General features: G+C 42.8%; 1 long non-coding RNA gene across 1 annotated transcript in view; it reads left to right on the top strand.

The window, feature by feature from the left end:
* Positions 1 to 2789: 2789 nt before the first annotated feature.
* LOC308501419 overlaps positions 2790 to 23892 on the top strand; it is a 39959-nt gene continuing 18856 nt past the window's right edge. Inside the window, exons 1-4 of the long non-coding RNA XR_013993897.1 lie at positions 2790 to 3227; positions 15425 to 15611; positions 21153 to 21434; positions 23660 to 23765. This is a non-coding gene — a long non-coding RNA (uncharacterized lncRNA). The remainder of the gene's footprint in view (positions 3228 to 15424; positions 15612 to 21152; positions 21435 to 23659; positions 23766 to 23892) is intronic.

The following is a 23892-nucleotide window of genomic DNA, read 5'->3' as shown; positions in this document are numbered from 1 at the left end:
CACAGTTTGGACACCCCTGCCCCAGTCCCTCTCCCCTCAGCCCCTGATAGCTATGTTCTAACTTCTGTCTTTAGAAATTTGACTAGTCAAATAATTTATTTTAAGGAGAGACTTGTATAAGAGAAACAATATATATGCACAGAAGATGTATTCATTCAAAAAATATTTCCTGAGGACCTACTATGTGCTAGGTAACAAACAAGATAGACCAGGTTACTTGTCTAATGTACAAGTCATGATCTAAAGAAGGTAGCCCATAAACAACACGTAAGCAATAAAGCATTAATAAATACCATGAAGAAAATAGATTCATGTGATGGTGATATAGGGGGTACTTTAGATGGACAGTAAGAAAAGGTCTCTCAGGTACTATTTATAATAGCAAACAAATTAGAAAAATCTAAACATCTCAGCAACATCCTGCTTAGGTGTAGAGTCCACCTGGCCGGATGTCTACATATGGCAGTTCGCTGTAGACTAAGAGCCTTTCTCAGAACTAACTCCATTAATTCAATGTGCCTTCTGTAGAGTATATTCCTGGAGAGAAAGTGTTTCCAACATTTTGGGGTAGAAAATAATTTAGCAGGGGTATATGCCAATGCTGCTTTATTCTGAGACAGAATGTGTAGATGACAGTTTTAAGTGTTTGATGTCCAACCCTTCCTAAAACTGTGAAATAGCAGCAGGGTGATCAAGAGGCTGATCTAAATCTTCTGTCTGTGGTTTTACTTTTCTTCTGGCAGACTGAGCGACACTGGAAAAAAATTACAGTGTGGGCATGGGAAATATATTCTTCCCTCTTTCTTGACTAACTGACATATTGGAGAGCAGGCGTGAGTCAGGGGTAATGGCATTGCTTATGATTGAGCTGAAATACATGCAACAATTTAAATAGGATCAAGAGCCTGGCCTAACCTTAGCCCAGGCAGGAAATTCAAGGGTAATATAACACTTTGCTGTTAAGTAATGCCATTGGAATAAAAGCATGTTTGGGATGACTTTTGGCTTCCACTTGGAATTTCTGTTTCATTTGCTTCCAGAAAGAACTTTTTCACCCCTTTAAAGTTCTTAACTTGTATTTGAAAAGTTTTTGTAGTTGTATAAATACGATGTATACAAACTGGCCTTGAATTAAAGCTGGATAGTATAGATTACACTAAAAAAACAAATTCAAGACTTAGCTTTAACTCTGTGACGGTATAGCAGCAGCTTTGTGTCATGTAAAAAGCAAGTCACAGGTTAGAAACCTCGCTACAATTTACTAGCTCTGTGGCCTTGGGTGGATTATTTGACTTCTAAACCTCTAAAAGAGGAATAACGATAGTACCCACTCAGAGGGGTTTTGGGAGAACAAACTGTGAGAACATGAAAAGCACAGTGCTAGCCCACAATACAGCTTTTCGCTTTTTCCTTCTGTCCTGGGCTTCATAACCGAGTCTGGCATTACTGAGAGAGTAGAAAAATAATAAGATGGAAAACTAAAATTTATTTTTGTCTGAATTTCTTGGACATGATATGACCAAATCCCCTTATTGGTTTTAAGCCATATTCCTCCAGTGCTGCCTCCTAAACTGAGTGTCCGCAGGAACTGAAGCCCCATCTTCAGTTTCAAACGAACTTGGACTTAACTGGAGCATCTCCGGATAACTCGGGATGATGTGGAAGACTCAGAACCCATGGGAGAACCTGCTGACAGATCTGCGGATGTTTAGCTGGGAGAAGACTCTAGGGGGATATGAGAGATGTCTCCAAATATTTGGAGGGTAATATCATGTGAAAGAGAAATTAGATTTATTCTGCATGGCTCCATATGTGGAGACAGATTCAAGTCTTATATATAGAAAATTTTTATAAAAATATAAGATTGTCAAGGAAAGATGCTATCATCTGGGGTAGGGAATTCTAGATGGTTTCTATCAGAGAATAGCTATTCACTCTCTGGGAACTGTACCAAGAATTCTGTATCAGAAAAGGGCTGGAAGAGGTGCCCTATAGCATTCTCTTCTAGGTCAGGGAGGCTGCAATTCAGGGAGCTACATCAATGCAATATTTTGCGGCAGGAACTTAAGAAGAACAGCCATGGCAGCGCGTAAGGCACTCACAGGACACACAGGCTGTGCTTATGTGGGAACTTTAACCTTTTCTAACAAAGGAATGTCATGCCACATGGAAAAAAAAAAGGCCTTAGAAATGAAATGGAAATGTACATACTTGAGACTAGTGTATCATATTTTATAGGTTCATGTAGACCCAGGGGCCAAATGAAACTGAACCAAGATCTTAGGCATTAAGTTACACTTTAATTTTACCTTTTCCCTCCTGTGATTTTGACATAAGTGATTAAAAATGAACCTGGACCTTTGACCTACACATTTGAGTTTTTTCTTTTTTTCATTTTTTTTTTTCCTTTTCACCTGCAAACCTCTGTTGATTGTTTCATAGAGCCTTGGTCAACTGCTTTTAACAGCTAAACATTAAAGCCACTGAGAGCATAAACAGGAAGCCGGTGTTTAGGTGGGAGTTCCTAGGAATTTTATACTGCTGACCACAGAGGCCAAGAGAGAAAGGAAATAGGAAAAACAGTGTAAATACCTGGGTGACTAATAATTTTGCCCAGCTCAGCTGCCTTGTCTGAACATTTAATAGGAAGTTTCTTCCAGGGGAAACACCCTGAACATTTTTCAGATCCCCGAGTGGCAGTGAAGGGCCGATAGGAGTGTTTACTGAATGCAGTTGTTTGGTTTTTTTATCACGGACTCAGGACAGAAAGACTGCCTATTTCTCCCAGTGATAGGCTCCATTTGCATGCGTGGTGCAGACATTTTGCAGACCATCAGGGTTCCCAGGCCTCTGATTTGTAAAGGATTGTCAGGCCACCCCTTTCCTCGTTCACGTGGAGAGTGCCTAAGAGGATTTAGAATCAAGTGGGCACATTTGCACGGCCTTGTTCTGAAGAGGCAGCTGGAGCGGGGCCGCCCACCTGGCGCAGACGACCGCGGGTCCCGGGGGACGCATTGTCCTCCGAGGGGCCGCCACGGGGACTCCATTGTGCGCGGGGCAGGCCTTTCTCTCCTGCCCTCTGTCTCCCCCGGGCCTCCTCCCCACCCCCCACGCAGACTGCTCTCTCTGGCTGCCCGGATTCCCCCCGCTGCCGCATTTCCCATGCAGAGGCGCGGGCAGGGCTCGGCTGGCCATCTGCACGCGGAGATTGACAGCAGCCCCAGAAGGTCAGTGCCTCAACGATTTCTGTCTGAACAGCAGGCCACCCAGGCCTCCCAAGCAACACAGGGACATCTGCTCCCCTGAATTTAGAACGCTGGTTCCAATTTCATTGGAGCCCCTTGCTAGACGCTGTCCTCTGGCTCCGGGGGGAGGGACGGGTTGGGGCCGAGCAGACGCGCCGCCCGCCCCCAGCTCCCCAGTTCAGAGGCGAGCAGCTGAGTCTGGCAGGAGGGGACGAGAGGAGGGGGGTGTGGGGCCCGGTCCCTCACGTGACCCAGGTGACGTAGTGCGGGGTGGGGCTGGTGGACGGAGGGGGCACGCAGGTCCCCGGGCGCCCGCGACGCACTGAGGTACCCCGGGTTTGCGGAGGAGAGGGCTGCGCCGGCTGGGGCGTGGGGACTTGGAGCCAGCGCGAGGCGGAACCCCGCTCTGCACGGAAGGTTAGGCAGCCCTGCGGCCCGTCTCCTGGATTTTTGACTCTCCCAGGGTTGCTGGGAAGAACGAGTAGCTGGGCAGGAAAGTTTACTGCATCTAGAGTGAGAAATTGAAGCTGTGCCCTCCCTGGTGCTCAGCGCTGGCAGTTTTAAAGCTGGCTGTCGGTGGGCAAGGGCAAAATCCTGCCTCGACAGTTGACATCGGAACTCATCCTGCCTTTCCTGCTTCACATTTGGGCAAAAGAATTGCATGTTTGCTGAGTTTCCACTACTACGTCATAAACTCCTTGAATGAAGACACTTCATCTTATTGTGTCTCCACCACAGAACACAAATGTTTGGAGACTAAATCAATGTGTGTGGGGGGAGTGGGACGTGGGGGTGGGGGGCTCGTTGTGAGTCATGAGTATAACTGTTCTCTTTTTAAAAATATACAAGAAAACAAGACATGGTGCGTGATGAACCTGTACATACGGCTAGGCATTAGTTAATTACTGTGTTGCCTCTTTTCCTTCTTTCCTCTCTCCCTCCCTCCTGCCATGTCTTTTACAAATGTATTGAGTGCCCCTGTGTGTCAGATATCAGGCAATGGAACAGGGATATAAAGAAGTGAGACTCCCAGTCCTCAAGATGTGGCCACTGTGTGAGAGGTGCTGTGTCTGGGTAAACAGCTAACCAGGGCTCTGGGTGATAAGTGCTGTTGATAGGAATGAATTCCCCCAACCCACTTTACCTCCTCATTCTTCAGGCTTCAGGTGAAATGTCATATCCCTGATGCCTTGACAAGATAGGCTTGTCCCATTAAGTGACTTTGTAGCACCTGGCACTTTTCTTTTGTGATACTCATGACACGTACAGGTGTGCAGAGTTCATCATCTCTGTTCAACTCTAAGCTTCTTGAGGCAGAAACTGGCTATTTTGTTGGTGGATAGAGCCACCATAGCCAGCACAGTGTTTGCCCCATCGTGCTCCCTAAATATTGGGTGAACTGATCAATAATCAGACATTTTTTAAGTTCATGAGAAGTCCTTTAATACATTTTCTGTTTGGGATGTGAGGCCAGACTGTGATTACGCCACTCTTTGAGTACCCCATGGAGCTATATAGACTTGGTAGAGAATTTATTATTTTGTGGTGTTCTGCCACTCAGTGATTTCACAACCATCTTTTGCAGAATCAGTGTGAGCTTGGGGCTGCTCAAAAAGAGATACCATCATGAAATAAGTTTGAGGAAGACAGGTTGGGCCCTGACACACAGGTTCCTGAACTGCAGGATTTCAGAGCTTTCAACATGCTTATGTACAGTGTCCTAACCCAAATTATTGGTTTCAAAGAACATCTATTAATAGTAACATTTTGCAGCTGCGGGATAGGGATGAAGCTAAATGGTAACTTTGCCGCCCCATTTCTCCCAGCCCCTGGGAGGTAGAAGGAGCTGCTGTGGGGAGAGCTAAACAAGATTAATTTGCCAGCATGAAGATTGGCTTTTCCACTTGGTTTCTTTGTTACACCACGCGACAAATTTGTTTCTTGTGTTTTTGGCGGTAAGGAGAGAATGGAGGGTGTAGATTCAAAAGGAGTTGGTGCTGCGGGAGCTGGAATGCAGCTCTACCACGGTTTAGCTGTGTGAGTTTGGAGGCAGTCCTTAGCCTCTCTGGGTCTCAGGTACTTTATTTGTGGCTAGAGATAATAGTATCTAACTTAATAGTGGTGGTGCTAAGATTTTAAAAGCTCTTGTATGTATTACAGTTATCATGATGGGTATAAATTTTACTTAAGTGCTATTAATTGATTAATTAAAAATTGAGCATCCACATTCTAATAGATTGATTTAACTAAATCTCCTGTTAGTGAAGAGGGATCACAGGGGACCATGGCCTGGGGGATGAGTTTTTCTCTGCTTGCTGCCTTCTGACCTCAAGTGAAACATTCTGTGTCTGTCATTGCCTTTCCAGCTAGAAGGATTCCAGTTCTGTAACAGTATTTGCTGAGCTGTCCCTCAGTAAGTTTAAGTTGCGATTTCATTAAACATTTTTTTCTCAAGCAGAGCAGTGGAGCAGTTGTGTATAAAGATTCAAAATGTTTGCCTACAATCCATTTTCCAGGACTGATTCAGTAGCCCAGTGCAAAATCCTTAGCCACAAGGTTATGATCCAGAAGACCATATGATTTTAAACAATAGAGACCTACTTACAATGAAAAAGTAAATAGGATCTTTCTTGCCTTGTTTATTGCAGCTTAATTTGACCCTGGGAAAAAAAATCAATAGTGGATTTTCAGAGAAGAAAATTTTTTCAGGGGCTGTATATTAGACCACGGCATAAAAGAAAGCTGTTTCTGGAAATTCAAAGGTATTCTGAAATGATACACACCCCTATGTATAATAGCAACAGTTTTACTCCTTCAACTCTTTATTTTCTGCAAAGGCATTAACTTGGACAGAGATTGCTAGACTAGATGTTTGCAGTATATCTGTTTTCAGATACAATCCCCTATGCACCCATGAAACTGTCATACTTTGGAATAGGAACAACAGGACATGTTTTTTTAAATGTTGGCTCTTTTCATAGATAGAATCTCGATGCCCAGAGCAGTGCTGGACCCAAATATCTTGACATCACTTAACTCCTACAAGGGGTCACTATGTAGGGATCAGCAATTTGCTAAAGATCAAAAGATTCTCTCTAAGAAGGTACTTGAAAAGTATCATCCAGTTTTAGACCTAGAGTGTGTGCATCAGGGTTGGGTACCACCGCCCACCTTTGGCATCCCCTGTCCCTTATTCCAGCCATCGATGCTGCCTCTGAGCAGGTGCCTTTTTATAGGTGCAACCTCAAAGGGCCTTGCCTCATGTCCTAGCCTTACACCTCTGCTGGAGCTTTCAGAGTTTGGCCTGGAGCTTCTCTGAGCCACATGGGACCTGTGCATTGACCAACCCTGAATTGTAGGGGAGTATGTTTTGGGGTCAGACCTTTGACCAATGAAGCATAAGTGCTAATGGGTAAATGCTTTCCTTTCTTCCCCCACGTGGACAGTCCTGCGATGTCTTTCATACAACTCCCCAGGCAGCCCAGACAAAGCCAGCACTCATTCGCCAGAGACTGTGGCCAACCTCATAACTCATCTTGGTATTGGTTTTCCATCCTTCTCTGCTTCATTCTTCTTGTCCCTTACTCCTACTCACTGGATCACATTCCCCAATAAAGTATTTGCACTCAATCCTTTTGTCTCAGGATCTGCCATCAAGGAGACCCAGGCTAAGACCAACTCATTCTGACATTTTTTACCAAATGGAATTATGTGTCTAAACTGTCTTCATACCCTCATCCCATCCCTCTTCTCACTGTGTGAGTCTCCATGCAGTTATTATGTTTTTGAAATGGTTAAGGAGGTTACATCCCTCCTTGCTTTGGATGTGGTGGGTCTCAGTGAGACTGGTAAATCCTGGCTGCCTTTGCTTCCCCCACAGCAGGACCCGGAGTGCCTTTTGCAGCCCTCATCTGGCAACTGGTCAGCGACTTTGGCCCTGCGCTTGTGTCTGCTAACTTCAACCTGGCGCTGTTTAATTTTTCCAATCTGTGTTTTTAACTTCCTCCTCAGATTTTTATTTGTTCATTTTATCTTGCTCCATTTATGGATTTGCAGGATATAAATAAGCAAAGATTGGTGTGAGTAGGCTTTAAAAAAAATCGTATGGCTCAATGTCCCAAAGTCACATATAATACTCTTACCATGTGACGAAGCTTTTTAAAATCATAACAATATCATGGTTTGTATAATAAAAATAGCAGCAGAAAACCTTTGTCTTCATTTGGAGACTATTTGTTAAATTTGTTTAGTCACTAATAAGCCACTGGATTCCTATCGGCTTCCTTCTAGGGACCTGCCACATTGGTATAGTTTTTATGGGTACAGTAGTGAGGGGCATGCCAGGACATCCCATCCAAAGTAAGAGACACATTTTTTCATCTTACACCTCCCACCACAAAGACAGAAGCTCAAAGCCTGATGAGTGCGTTTGAGTTCTGGAAGCAGCATATTCTGCACCTGGGAATATTGCTTCACCGTTCAAAGGTTACCAGATTTGAGAGAGGACCAGAAAAAGAAAGGGCAGTGCATCAGGTCTAGGCTGCAGTGCAAACAGCCCTCCCACTTAGGCCGTATGAGCCAACAAGTCTTCTGGTATTAGAGCTATCAGTGGTGTGACAAGATGCCATGTGGAGCTTGTGACAAGCCTGAGTGGGAAAAATCACAATGTAGAAACCCAGGATTCTGGAGCAAAGCTCTGCCATCGGCAGCAGAGAATTCTATAACTTTTTCACAATAGCTCCAGCCCGTTGCGAGACCCGGTGCAAGCACCGAATCATGGGCATCAACTGACCACGTGGCCAAAGCAGCCCTTCATGACAGGGTTCTGTCAGAATCACCACGTCTTATGGGATAGGCTCAGGAACCATCGGTCGTAAGGCTGGACTGGTACCTTTGGAGGTAAGCACAGCAGGACCAGACAACACACTCAAGCTGCACAGGAGCTCCACGTCACCCACTATTCCTGCACCAGCACCTCGCCATCAGCCCACACCTACAGCCGTGTGAAGGACCCTTTAGGATTAGCCGATTGAAGAGGAAGGAACTCATGCTTGCTTCATGGCTAGGCCGACTCTGCATGTGGGTGCCAGCTGAAAATGGACAGTGTCCACACCATAGCCTCATTCCAGGGTGTCTTGAAAGCCAATGGCAAGGGAAAGCCACAAGTGGTAGCCCTGGTCATCTATGTTGTGTTGAAAGAGAAGTGGCCTGAGCTTAGACCCACGGGTAGGGGCCTAGAAGGAGAAAAATAGGCAGATTAGCAACATCAAGTTCTGCAATAGACACATGCATAGACCTGTGTGAGGGCACAAACTGTGAACATCTTTGTATACATGTTAGTACCCACGAGAGAGAGGCACTAAATATGCCTGTAAACAAAATGACTCACCAATTGTTAGCAGCCAGCATCTGTCATCAGCCATTGCAGTGTTGGCACAACAGGCACATGGATAGAAGAGCCATGGCGGCAGGGATGGAGGTGATACAGGGCCCACTAGCATGGGCACCCACTAACCAAAGCCTTTCTACCTACTGCTACTGCCAGATAGCTAACATTCCAGCAGCAGAAAGTGACACTGAGTCCCTAGCATAGCACCATATCTCAAGGAGACCAACCAGACAGTCTGGCAAACTTTTTGGACATCTTCTACCCTGGAAGAAACAGCAATTCATTTTAACATGAAGATACATATTCTGGACATGGGTTCATGTTTCCTGCCCTTAGGGCCTCAGCTAGCACCAGAATCCAAGGCTGATACAGCGTTAAATTGCCTGTCATGGAATCTCACGCAACATCACACCAGGACAAGGAACACACTTTTCACAGAGGAGTTGTTGGAATGGGAACATGACCATGGACAACTCCACTGGTTCTATCTCATGCTATACTATCTAGAAGCTGCCAGCCATCCAAAGCATAGTAAAGACAAACCTGTTCAGAGCTTAACTGATACACTCAACTCAAAGGTGATACTTTGTGTGGATGGGGCACTTTTCTCCAGGAGGCAAGGTACACTTTAAATCAAAGACCTTTGCATGGCACTGTGTTCACAACGGGTAAAAAACACAAATTTAGGAACCAAGGAGTAGAGGCAGGAATGGTCCTGCCAAGCATCACTCCCAGTGACCTACTTGAAGAATTTGGACTTCCCATCCTCATGACACTCAGCTCTATGGGTTTTGAGGTCCTGATTCTTAAAGGGGAAATTATTCTAACAGGGGACATAGCAACCACCCCATTGAACTATAAGTGTGGCTGATCCATGAGCACTTCTAATTCCTTGCACCAAGAAGCCAACAGGCAAGAAGAAGAGTCACTGTCTTGAAGCGATAATTAAACCTGGTCACCAGGAAGAGAGAGGGCTACTGTTATATCCAGGGACTGGAGGAATAATGCAGAACCTAGGTGATCTATGTGGGTGCCTCTTGTTATGCCCTTCTCCAGCTTTGAAAGAAAATAGATTACAACCTGAGAGGCCAGGCCCTCAGACCCATCAGGGATGAGGGACTGGTCTCGCCACCAGGAAAGCTACTGAGAAATCAGGAGAGGTGCTTGTTGAGAATGAGGAAAATCTTCAGTAGATAACAGAAGAGAGAGAAGATGAACATCAATTGTTACACTGAAACCAGCTGCAGAGTTATTATCTATAAATTGTCCAACTAACGTTCCTCTTCTAAGTTCCCACTAGGAACAGATGCTCACTGATAATTTAGAAGAGCTTTTCCTAGAACGTATAAGAAGTAGATCCAAGTGTTGCAAGGGGTGGAGTGTAGTGGATGCTTTGCCACATTGTCCAGATTGCTATTCAGGAATGAAGGTCTTATTCCCAAGCCCCTGAGAGTGCTGTCAGAAAATGGCCCTTAGCCTTGGGGTTTGCCTCATGTAAAAAAAGCTGCTTAGCGGTCTGAAGCCCATACCTCCTTCCACAGACAACCTGTGCTGAGTAACCCTCTTGCCCTCATTTGGGACAATTCTGAAAGGCTACCAGAGGTCTGGAGTTCCATGGGCTTTCTGATGCTCTCACTGGCACTGCATAACATCTCAACTTGTCCCTGGGTCTCATCCTGCTTTCCTCCTCTCCCTTCATAAATATTGACCCCAAGAGCACTCCTTCATAAACTGCACCTACAGCAGCCAGTAAAACAGGTTATTACCAGGTGAGACAATTTGTATTCATAGGCTGGTGAGGCCTACAAGTGCAAATACTTTGATTGTAAAAAGTAGTCAATTTTATTAACACCAAACTATAAGTATGAGCCTCTTGCTAATTGCCAATTGATATTGATCAAATATATATATATATATATATATATATATATATACATATATATATATATATATATATATATATATATATACACATATATATATATATGGCAAAGTGAACTTTTTTTGAGCATTCCTAAGTAGATTCAGTTTGGGCACATCTCACTTCAGATGCCAGTGTTCCAATCCTGATTTCAATTCTCAGTTTGAATTTTAGCCACTTCATAAAAAAGAATGCATTTTCACAGAGCTCAGTAGATGCGAACATTTCTCAGAGGTTTGATACACAGTCAGAAACGTTAGGAAAATTTGTAGATTCATATATTCATTTCCAGAATCCTAAGGTTTTGTGCCTTCTTTGCATGGCTTTTTCTGTTTTTTTTGTTTTGTTTTGTTTTGTTTTGTTTTCAGCCCAATCAATTCTTGAAACTAAACCACACTGCTAAAGCAAATGTTTAATAATTCAGATATATGCTGAGGTTTGCATTCCATGGGCAACTGAAGGAACTTTAAAACATGATTCATTTTTGTCAAACACTATGAATCTTTTCTTGAATTGATTCTTTTCATATTCCTTCAATAATAGCTCTATAAGCTCTGTGGAGGGTTTGGGGAGCGCAGGGCAGATCAGGAAAATGGAATCGGCATGTCCCCAGCTGCCATCTGTTTGCTCACATGCCTGGACAAATCACCAAAGCAAGTTTTTCTTTCTTGCCATTTCAAGTTCAAGTCTTGTCTCTTCAGCAAGAAAGTTCCATCTTGGGAGACTTGGGAAAAGAAGAAGGTGTTTCTTCTGTGTTTTTGCAAGACCAAATGTTATTGATCTGAGGAAGTAGTTCAGAAAGCCTCTTCCACAAGTTTGCACAACTTTGCACTCTACACTAAATAGGCTAAGTCTTCACATTCTGCTGCAAAATCTTCTGGACAGCATATACTGAGTATCATTAAGGGACAAGTGCAAAGAAATGTACACACTTGATTTTTTGCTGACACTCATCATGTAATGAGCCTGAGTGGCCATGTTCACAGGCAAATTCTGACAAATGATACAATTGAAGGTGGACATGCAGCCCATTCTTTGGACTTGAGTAAAAGATTGAGAACTTTATTCCCTTTCAGATGATCCTTCTGAGGCAAGTGAACTAGCTTTTCCACTTGATATCAAACTTCTCAGATCTTTAACTGGAAGGGGCATATGGACTAATTCATCGTGTGATGTTATCACACATGGTTACAGGTGGGCCATGCCTCCCCTTTTTCTTCCCCCCCACTCTACCCTTCATGGTTTGGCTATCCGGTTAGCTCTAATACTCTCTGGTTAAAAGGACTGCAAGAACAAACACCCTCATTTCCCCCAACTTTGAAGGTAGAGCACATGAACACCACTGGGATGTGGCATGGAGAGGCAAGGAGAACGAAGCAGTCAGGGCAAGTGACTTAGCCCAGGTTCTGTCAGAGTGTGAGTCAGCGCTCGCTTTATCTGGAACCATATGTTTTCTCAATTAGGTTAGGCCACCTTCCTCAGACGGCCTTCACAATTGATTTAGCCAGCACCTGGGGCGTTTGGTCTATGAGAATATTGAGCCCAGCCCTCCTGCTTGACTCATCAATATGCGTTTTGATGTCAAAATGCTTCTAGTGGTACTTTTCCTTCACCTTTAAAAAATATTTGCACTTTCCCCTGGATTTTTCCATTGAAAATCCTGCTATTTAACCTAATGGTAAACTTTTCCAGTATTGATAACTTTGTCATTTTCAGCTCTGATTAGCCATTGGTGGACCATCTATGCCTTGGGCTTCTTTTACAACATTTTTAAGTACTATGAGGCCGGGGCACTTGAGGTAGGGGTGGGGATCAGGGAAAGCAATCCAGAGACAACATCTGGGCAGTCCCGAGGACAGTAGGAATTTACCAATTTAGCAATCCATCTACACTCCTCCAGCTAATGATGGGGCCATTTACCATCTGCTCCCTTCCCTGTCCTTATCTTTTTAATCTAAGTTCTCCTTACTCCCCAGCCAGCCAGCCCTTCTGTTCCAGGGAAACTAATCTGCTTTCTGTAATCCCCAGGGACTAGCTGGATACTGTCTGTCTGTTTTTGTCCATGCTAGCGTTTCTCTGTGAATATGTGGTCAGTACATCCTGAAAGGTCTTGCTCAAACTCAAGGGGTCTAGGCAAGCCTCCTTAGTGAATTCTCTTCTGATCCTTTTATTTCTCTCCTACTCAGAACTTAGGTTTTTAGCTTATACAATGTAATTCTAAAGACCCAGATAAATCACACTGGCATGAGCATGATTTGGATGTCTACAGATAAAAATCATTCAAAGAAAGGTATCAGGATTCTCCTCATGTACTTGTATAAAGATGGGAAATGTAGGGCTTCCAGCATTGCATGTCAGTGTGGAAATCAACACAGTAGGGGGTGTCTACCTTCTTTTCCCAGGGACTCCGCATGTCCCTGTGTCAAGATATGGTTCTCTATGTAAATGTAGCACTGTTTATAGATAGCAATATTTGGGAGGAAATCTGGAGAGGAGGTGTATTAAAATGGGCTTTATAACCACTATTATTTTTCTTTTTTCTTTTTTCTTTGACTATCAGCTGACTTGTATTCTCTTTAGGAATTTGTCCATCTTTGTTTTCCTATAGAAGAATAGTTAATGAAACAAAAGAAGAATAACTTTATAATTGTGTGTAGAGCTTTACTGTTTACATATTATGTAAACATCACCTTCTCTAAGAAACCATTCTGAATTCCCAGGAGAGTTGCTGTCACCTTTCTTTGTGCTCCCAATGCATCTTGTTATACCTCTAGCTTAGCACCTCCAACGAAGAACTGTAATGTCTGTTACATGCCTGATTCCTTAACGGATAGAATTCTTCCAGGGTGGAGAGCATGGCCTTTTCATTCCCGTGTTTCTGTGGTCTGGCTCATGACAGGACTCAGTACACTTTAAAAATACCTAATAGATAAATAAATGGATAGATAAGTGAATGGTATTTCTGTGTTAAGTATTGGATAAAGGCTTGTTACATTACTCTTTGATTATAGTAGAATAAAGAAAAATAAAGGTAGATAAATCTTGCTGATAGCTATGGAAAAAATATTTGTGGGAGAAAGTTTGGAGCTGCAGATGAAATTAAGTCTTTAGATTTTCCTCAGTGTTCTTTTATCCCTGGAATAGATGAGGAGTTAGTTGTATTGATTTGGGCCAGCACTACTGCAGTGTTATGAAATTGATTTAATTATGCCCTATCTTTCCCTAAGAGTTAGAAAAGAAAAAGTGTTCCAAGATTTTAAAAAGTATACAGGAAATAGCTACTATGTAAATTATGGAGTATTAGGTGCTTCTCTTGAGTATTTTCTCCTTCATGCTTAAATGTTAATCTCTGAGTTATGCACTGTAATAATAGATCCAACTGAAAAAGTGTTTCTGGGACTAATGCATAAAATATGTGCATGCAATTTGGAGACTGAAAAATGGCTCATTCTTTGCGGGGAAAAGAATGGTATGAAACTTACTGCCACTCCGGGGAATCAAAACGTGGTTATCTACAAGGTTAGCTGATTTTAAATACTGATTGCCAAACTGTTCAATAAAATATGAATACTTATTATGGCAATCCATATCACATGTTACATATCCCGTTTCAGGGGTGACGTGCACCTTCTTAAAGAGACGTACACTAACTAGGTAATGTCAAACATTATAAAGTGAGTAGAAATTGAGATTGAAGTTCTTCTTTCCTATTGGGTGCTCCACTGGACTTTAACCTCTAGGAAAAGACTAAAACTATAAACAACACCCTGTATCCATGGTAACATGCATAAGAAGGTAATTACTTTTTCTTTACATTTTTAAATTTCAGAGTTTAATAGCATATTATATGCATTGCCTCAGGCCCACAATACCTCTAGTTGGTCATTAAGTATCAGGAAATGCCCTCTCTACCAGTCATTATTGCTTAAATAAAATGCCACTTATAAGCCTCCTGAACAAAAGAGCTACAGTGTCAGTGTAAGAAACACCTTGACTATTGTAGTGATTTGGCACAAGGCGCAAGGACTCCCAGAGCACCTGGCCCAGTAGCCAGGCTCATGTCCTGAGAGCAACATTCACAAGGGTGCCTTTTCATTTATGGTTAATTAGACTCAGGTGTCCCTCAGGTGAACACCAGAAGAGAGGCCCCAAACCCAGGTTTTCATATGGCCAACCTGGCTGCTGCAGGAAGGCTGCAGGAGCAAAGGGTTCTGGGTAAATCCCATTGGCCTGAATTCTATCTTATTGTAGAGAACCACTCCCTGAGGTTTGGGTTGTGTACTATTTAGCTTGTGTGTGTGTGTGTGTGTGTGTGTGTGTGTGTTTTCTTAAGGAAGACTCATATTCACCACAAAGTGTATGATTAAGAAGGTATAAAGGGAGAAACTGCTTTCAAAGTCTATCTGATGTTTGTTCTACATAGGCAGAGTGATGATAGCATTTTAAGAGTAATCCAGAAAAATCGGTTCAAGTTAAAGCCAAAACTCTTTTTTTTTTTTTTTTTTTTTTTTTTTTTTTTGGCTACAGAGGTTCCTTTCCCTTGGCTCCTGTGCACCTGGGGCACTTACACCAGACAGGTGCCCACCTCGTGGCTTGGGTTAACCTGCAGGGACAGCCTCAGTAAACCTGTCCCCAGATGACTTATGCAAACAAAAGGAAAAATATGTGCTTAAAACTAGAGCTAATCTAGGAAGTTCTAAATTTAGATTGGATTTTTCTTCCAAAAGTTTGTTTGTAAATTAGTTTTTAGAACCTGGAGCAAACATTTTCCCATAGAAAATTGTAATTTAACCCCTAATGAAAATTAAATACTACACATTAGCAAAAAATGTTTTTTGTTAGCTGTGTTCTTTTTTTTTACTCTTTCAGCTATGTTATGGATTAAGTGGGCTTTTGTGGGCTGGTCTGGGAGCTAGACCACCACATGCAATGGTTTCTATGGGAAATTAGTCCCCACTGAGAAGCTGGATGTGAACACTGCTGCCAAAGAAGAGAGAATTTCCTCCCACGCCTTTGATGATGCCACCCAGAAGCAAGAAGGGACAGCCTTTTTTGTGTAAGCTACATTCATAAATTTGGTGTTTGTATTTTGGGAACTGCCAGCACTTAATTTAGAAAGTATTACAACTATATTAGGCCGAAGGTGAACTCGACAGAGTTTCGACCAGGAAGTTGAATAAGAAAACATAAACAGTAAAGCAAAACATGGACTCAAGATTGGAACGGAGATAGACACTGGAATTGAAAACTTCATCTCAGGGCTGTGAGCACAACCAACATTCCAGAGCCAAACAAGGCAATGAAAAATTTCTTTACTAGAAAAAGTAAAGAAATTCAAAGGCAGCAAAGTAATGGATTGTAATGTCGATCACAGAACTTCTTTTATCCTTGTCTATGTTGACTCTAAAAGTTAGTAAGTTCCGAGCAGTCTAAGCTATCATGAAATCACGTGTCCATCCCACTCTGCATCCTTGATTCACATCATAGCTACACGCCTCACTCCCAAAAAAGCTGTGAGCAGCAACAGCTCTTTTACTAGACAATTCCCTGATTTGCTCCCAAATGCCAGGTGAAGTAAAGAATTTTTCAGCAAGAAGGAGGGGTGAAGTGGGATGTGGGGGACAAAAAAAATGGAACCATGACCATCTTAAACTGTTAAAAGATTGTCAGGGGAAGAGAGGTCCCTGTGTGTGTGTGGGAGGGAGAGAGAGAGAGAGAGAGAGAGAGAGAGAGAGAGAGAGAGAGAGAGAGAGAGAGAGACATGATTCCCGGGGAAAGGAATTAGAGCAGAGGGCCAGGAGGAAAGCAGAGGAATGCTGTGCAAGATGCATGCAATGATGCTTGGAATCTTCTCAAAAAAGAACACCAGAAACAAAGAAAATGTATATGATGAGGTCAAATTTCTTGTGGTAGCTAGGAGGGAGCAGAAGATAAGTTCCTATGCCAGAATAGAAATTGTGGGGCTGACCCAGGACTCCCCAGATTGCCAAAATTGGGAGTTTGTGCCGTTTTCCTAATCTCCAAGGTACAGGAAGGTCTCCAGTGTTCTTCAAGCTCCTCAGAAGGAAATTGACTTCTGTTTTGCTCACCCTCCAGTTTGGGCACCTTTGGGGGTTTGGGTTTACGTTCCCAGCTCTAGTCATGACCCTCAGGAAACTTGCAAGCTAGGTTGGCGTCCAGACTCCCTGTGATTTTGAGGAAGTCGAGAGGGTTTCAGACACTATGTTCTCCGTCATCACGTATGTTCTATCATTTGGGGAAATTTGTTCCAATTGCCACCATTAGAACAAAACAGCCAATGAGAGATTTTGCAAAGCTGTTTGGAAAGAGCTTCTCAGGGTCAGTTAAGAAAAAGCCCACACTATAACATGTTATTTCCACTGCACCAAAACATGACAATGGCCAAATGCAAAGTTGCTGTTGGGACAGAAAGGGAAATAGCACTCTGATGGTAGAAAAAGATTGAAACTGTAAAGTAAAATTATATCAATGATAGGAGATTTTCCCGCTCCTATGGGTCTGGAATTTTGAACATCTGTAGGACTAGTCCTGTCTCATCTTTCAGGACTAGATGCTTACTGCTTTCATATATGTTAATTTCCAAAAAAAAAAAAAAAATCTTGTTACTTAGTTCAGTTAATCCCTTCTTGGAGGAACTAAGTGAAGAGGAATAGAAAATGAAATTTAAAAAATAGATATTATAGAACTTTACCCTTGAAACCTATGTAATTTTACTAACCACTGTCACTACAGTAAATTTAATTAAAAAAATAAGAGAACAATGAAAAAAATAGATACGTTCCAATCTAATGAGACTGTTGGAAGCTTGACTTGGTGGGAAACCCTGCAGCTGTGCCCTTATGGTACAGTGACTTCTTCGCTCTATGAGGTTTGGAAAGCATGGTTTGGATAACATGGATCACAAAAATATATCAGTCTCCCAAATATTCAGCCCAAAAGTTTATGTTCAGGTGAACACTACTATTATCATTCATACCCGAAGGGCTACATTTCTCAGTCATTGTTTTATGCTCTAGCGCATTTCAATGCAGGATTGAAGTTCGGTAAAAGGGACTGTATATACTATCCTGTCAGTTCCTAAACTTAAATGTGTTTATTAATGTATATGATCAGACTAAGTAATTTTTTTAAAAAACCTACTGATTGGGATACACTAGAAAAAGGTCGTTCTGAATCACTGAGTGTCTGGATGATGAAACAATTTGGAGCACACATGAAGTTTGACTGTCGTAAGTTGTTCCATTTGACTATTTATTAGACTTCCCTCAGCAAGTTATTGAGGGAACTGCTTCACCAAAATAATATAAGTGATTTGTCTTGGCTCATCCATCGTTTGCTTCTATTCCACATGTGCCTTAAATTGGGCTGGATTACATTCCCTTTACCTCCGAGAATCACAGATCATCAAGAGGTGGAAAGGGAGGGAGAGATCATTTAGGCCAAAGGCTGGCACACTTTTCTGGTAAGAGCCAGATAGTAAATATTTCAGGCTTTTACAGGCCATATGGTCTCTGTCACAGCTACTCAACTCTGCTGCTGTAGCATGAAATCCATCATAGATAATATGGGAACAAATGAGTGTGGCAGTGTTCCAACTAAATTTTATTTACAAAGATAGGCAACAGGCAAAATTTGGCCAGTGGGTTTTAGTTTGTCAACCTGGAAGCTAATCCAACTTCCTTACTTTACAGATAAGGGAAAAGAAACCTGGGAAGACTGGGAATTTCCCAAAGGCACTAGATGGTTCATAGCAAAGCCAGATCCCCAACCCAAAAACTGAATCTAGAATCCACCTTTATTTCTACCATGCCACATCAGCTGTGTCTCGTTTCATGAAGCTTTTTCTGCCCTGTAGATGGCATAGGGGTGAGTCAGAGTGCAGTATTTGAAGAAATTATGCTCCTGTAATAGTCAATTATTTAATTGATTTTTAATTAATTAAAATTTAATTAATAAATTTAAAAGATTTTATAGGAGATTGTCACTAGCTATTGACATTACTCCTGGTACCATTATTATGTTTCAAGATGGCATCAAGCGTGAAAAATTGAAAGATTATTATTATTATGTCATAGGGTCTCATTTTAACAAGGTTTTTCATTAGAGTTGATTTGAATAAAGCCAGCAAACTAGGGTTTCCAATTCGCCAAAGAACAGACTCCAAACCAGATGTTCTTAATGTGGCATACAGGGAGTTAGTGAACTCTGAAATGTATGTAGAAGTTTTGGTGCACGTACTGCATACTTTTTTCCTCAGGACAGAATACACAGTTTCCTTCAGATTCCCAAAGGGATTTGTGACCACCAAAAATTACAGGATTTTATATGGTGAAAGGTTCCTGTCCAGCCAGGTTGCCTGAACAGGCTGCTGAACAGGGAATTAAGAAACTCCAACCAACCTTTCCTCTCATTTATCCTCAGTGGCTGGCTCTCCAGAGGGTAATTAGCTGGCCACCAAGAGGGTCCAGAGGGGAAGAGACAAGTAGACATGATTTGGTTGACGCATAAGGATACCTGAGTATAATCTGTGGGATGAGGTCAGGATCAGAGGTCCCAAGTGCAGTGACACTCAAAGTGAGCAGAGAGCAGCCTTGCAGTTCCTGGTTAACAGCTGGCTCAGAGCAAGACCCTGTCAATGACTGGGTCCATAGAAGATAGAAGTCAACTTCCAGAAGCAAGTACATGTACTTGACATCTGGCAACATGATGGACTGAGTTGACTCAGCCACTCCTCCTGCTACAAACACAGGAGATCCTAGATGAAATAGAGTGAAAAAAAAAGTTTGTTAATGTTGTTTTGCAATACAAGTTGAATTCAAAAGAAAGAAATGGAAACTCTTACGTGCCAGAAGTGAAGAGGCAACTCAAATCAGAACAGTCAGTTTAAGCTGAAGCCACAGTGGACCAGGAAGCTAAAAGCTAGACTTTTAATTCCCATGCATGGATAAGAAACATGACCTTGAGTCTACTCAAGGTGAGGAGTTAGAAGAAAGGTTTCAGCCTAAAACCAGAACTACTGAAGAGCTGCTGGTTTGTGAGAAGGGGTCCAGAAAACTCCATCTAATGGCCCAGACAGGCGGTAAGGAAGCTTTTTTCCAGGTAGGAAAAAATGTCTATTGTGAATCAAATGAAAAGCCAATCTTACAGTTCATATTCAGGGGTAGTATCTGAATTTACACGTATCGATCAGGAATCTCTGGCTAAGGAAAAACTGGTCCAAACTAGAGATGTCCAGTGGATACCTGCACAGGATTAGGGCAGATGCCTTATAGTCCACAGAACATGGACTCCCAGAGAAAGATACCCTCTACTGAAGATGTGTGTATACAAGATTACACACACACACACACACACACACACACACTCACACTCACTCACACACAGACAAACTGAACCACCATGGGAGAAACAAAACTAAAGATGATTGAACAATCTGGAAGATACTATAAAATAAACATTTAAGAAATGTAAGATGTAGGAACCATTAGGGAAGAAGAAATTAAAAACAACAACAAAGGCTTGCAAAAGAACCAAATAGGAATTATGGAAATGAGAATTATAATCATTGAAGTTAAAAACTCCACGGATCTATAACACAACAGTTTCTACATAGGTGAGGAGAACTTCACTGAACTGGAAGGCAAATCTGAGGAGATCACTCAGAATACTGCACAGAAAGTTAAAGGCATGACAATCCATTCGACTAAGTCCATAAGATCCAAGGACAGCTTAGACTACTAGGCCATGACAGCGAGAGCAACTCGATCCATGTATTAGGGTCCTACTCTACTTGGCTTAGACGTGTGGTCCATCCTGGTCAGAATTGCTTCAGGAGGGAAGTGGGCCTGAGCCTGAATATTTGGGGTCTTGGGAACTCATGGTGAGGAAAGTTTGGGAAAAGGGGGCTATATTCCTGACAGGCCTGACATACCCGCCATCATCTGTCTGTTCAAGGCTTTCCTGTTCTGTCTTGAAGTTAGCTCTTACCTGAAAGAGTAACTTCAGGTTACTCTTGAGTTTCTTACCAGGTCTGTGGTCCTCTGGCTGAGCAGAACCTTGCCAGGGCTTTACGAGCTGTCAGGCATGCTTTTCTAGAAGACATGCTGATCACTGCTTTCCTGAGCAAGGCCTGACCCCAGGGGGAGGGGCATATTGCAAGGCCTGAGGAAGGAAGACCTTATTAGGAACGCTTGGAGAAGGCAGCTTTCTACCCCTGAGTAGGATACTAACAAAAGGATGAAAAGTAGGGTGCTAAATCTCAAGTTCACTGAGCAGCTTCCCTCTATGGAATCCCCTGGCCAATAGCCAGTCCCTGGTCCCTGACCTACTGCTTGTCTGGTCTCTGAAAACTGGCTGCTGTTCCACCCAGATCTGCCTGACCCTTTCTGGTTCGCACCTCAGATACTATGAACCGCATTCTCTTGCCTGCCTCTCCTAGGCCTGGCACCCACTCAGTGGCCTGTGCTTTGACACAGCCCCCAGCTCTGGCTTGGTCAAACCTTCAGGATGATTTTTTTTTTCATAACCAAGCAGGATCTCTTTAGAAGCTGAGCCCTCATTTTGCTTCTGTTCCTAGGAATCACATCTTTTTCTGCGAAGCTCCTGACATGCAGGAGAGCAATAGAGGACACACACTTGCCACAGGGGTCCTGGAACAACTTGATTTGGAAGCTGGAGATGAATTTTCACAGGCCCATTATTTGGGAAAACCACAGAGAGCTGCAGTTATTAGCATTTTGCAGTGAATTGGGCAGCGCACACTAATGGCCAAGGAAAATAATACCATTAGGACCGTAATGGTGCAATAGCATCTCTGCAGACAGGACTCCCATTGACTTCAGAGGGACCCGACCAACAGGTAATGTGAAAATGCCCTCTGCCTCCTTCCCTCGTTCAACATGTACCTTTTCCAAAGCTGAACCAGTAGTGGGAGCCAATTCTGGGACAAAATGAGGACCTTTGTTATCTTAAATTACTTATGCCATCTAACTCCCTATATACAGCAAAATGTCTCTTAATAAAATCACCTTGATTTCCATAAGTGTGTAGTCCATCATCACACTGATGATTTTATTAGGCCACTAGAAGGTCCCCTCAGAGAGTGCTGAAAGTTGGGCACGAAGGATGTCAGTTTAGTATGCGGGAAGATGAGTGTCCAGTTTCCTATCAGAAACTGAAATCTTGACTCTGGATATCTGAACAGACATTCAGATTAAATGATATCCCAAGGCCAAATCTGGAATGAAGATATTCTTTATTATAACTCAAAATAAAATCCTGAAGAAACGCCCCTAGGTAGGCTGCTTCTACGTAGCAAAGAATATGAGAATAAAATGTTTTCAATTAGTTTTTGCTCTTATGTTAAGTCACAAGAAGGAGGATAGTTTATTTAATTTTTCTTCCACTCCCCATGAAGCAGACCTGATACATTTTGGATTTGGCTTGTAGTTTTGATGGGTGCATGTGACATATTTTCTGAAGCCTTTTTGTAGCAGTCTAGTCCAGGGTCCAGGCCATTCAGAGATGGGTAGGATGGAGGGAGTACAAATACTCTCTCTGTTGGGTGCCTTCTCAGAAGGCAGAGCAATGGCAGTGAGGAAGAGCTGCCTGAGCTTGAGTCCCAGTTCTGCTGGGAATCAGCTGTGTGACTTTGGGCATATCACTTCCCCTTCTGTGCCTGGGTCTCCTCATCTGTCAAGTGAAGATAATAACAGTCTATCTCATAGAGTTGTATTAAAGATGAATATCTGTAAAGCACTTACCTTGTAATAAGCTAATTATTAGCTAAGTGAACCTTTCTTCATTGCCAGAGGAAGTACATACTATCACACACCTAAGAGAGAAATCCCTCCGAAATTCCACATACAGAGGAAATCCGTTCATGGCTATGTGGCTGCTGAGAAAAATATAGACATTTCCAAGAATATTTGGGCATTCTTAACTGAAAGGACATATCTTTATTAAAGAAGAATAGGACGTTGGTGGACTAGGGATGTGGGGACAATGTAAGGTGTCCTACATACAGGGTCTTCTGCCAAATGAAGGTGGCATTAGCATATAGCTCACAGAGGAATTGGAGAAGTAAATAAAATAGAACTAAATTGAATAAATAACCCCTGTAAAAATTATTGGCATGAGACAAGCACTCAGTATACATTGGCTGTACATAGGCCTGAAGTGCTTGCACACAAGGTCCTGTCTGAAGCTCACCCTCATCCGTTACCAAGCTCATTTTCACAGATGAGGAGTCAGGGGCCCTGAGCAATTCCATGATGATTGTATGGTAGGTGCAAGAGCCAGGGCTGCAGCCAGGGCAATGAGGCTCCATGGCCAGCGCTTCTTAGGAAATGCCTCTCTGTTTCTCATCTTGGTGTATTGAGAGTGTGAGGACCTCCTAACCGGTTCACAAGATTTGACCACCATAGAGGACAGGATTTTTACTCCCCTCAGCCAGCAAGGTGGCCAGTACCTACCTGAGTGACTCCTACCTCCTGCAATTCAGTGACGCCATTCTGGGGTCTGGTTAATAAGGGGGTCACTGTGGGAAGGAAGAGCTCTTCCAAGATCCTACAGTGTGTTGGTTCTCCAAACCCCCAGCCCCTGCAAGCACCTCATGACTGGGGGAAAAACCAACTGCCCTGTACAAGGTTTTTAAGCACACTAATTAGTGGGCCAGCTATGACTATGTAGCAGAACCCCGTAATGCCTCATATGCTGTCCTTTTGTAACACTGTTTATTCAGGTTTTAACCATTGAGGGTCTTTTCTCCTTTCTCTCACATGCTGCTAATCCATGGAATTCATTAGTTCCTATTCCTTATTGCAAATGACTCAGTGACCGTGACACGGTCTTTCTCATTGAAGATTATTCAAAGACCTTGATGAGCAGTATGATCCAGCAACCCGGCTTCTTTGTGTGTCTAAACAAGCAATTTACAAAACAGAAACAAAAACAAAACAACACCAAACCTTAAGGAGTAGAAGGCAGGGAGGTCTCTAAAACATCTATATTTAATTTGCACTGGATCTTGGAACTGCTAGGAAAGAAGTGCTGATGTCCGTAACGCTGTGGTTCCATCTGCAGGTGGATTGGCCTTTGAAGTGGCCAACTGGCATTGCATTGTACTGTCCAGTTTATGGAAGATTTTCATATGGGTTATCTCGTGATGCTACCAAACCCTGTGAAGCAGGTAGGACATTTTAAATGTAAAAATACAAACCTCTGAGAGGTTTAGTGACTCACCCCATGTTACTCACTGGGCTCAGTGGGTGTTCTGACTTTTGGCCCAGAGTCCAGCATGTTCTGCCACCGAGCCT

Source organism: Rhinolophus hipposideros (genome assembly GCF_964194185.1).
Source record: "Rhinolophus hipposideros genome assembly, chromosome: 1".
NCBI lineage: Eukaryota > Metazoa > Chordata > Mammalia > Chiroptera > Rhinolophidae > Rhinolophus > Rhinolophus hipposideros.
Note: the sequence above shows the minus strand (reverse complement) of the source record. Positions and strands in the feature narration are given on the sequence as shown.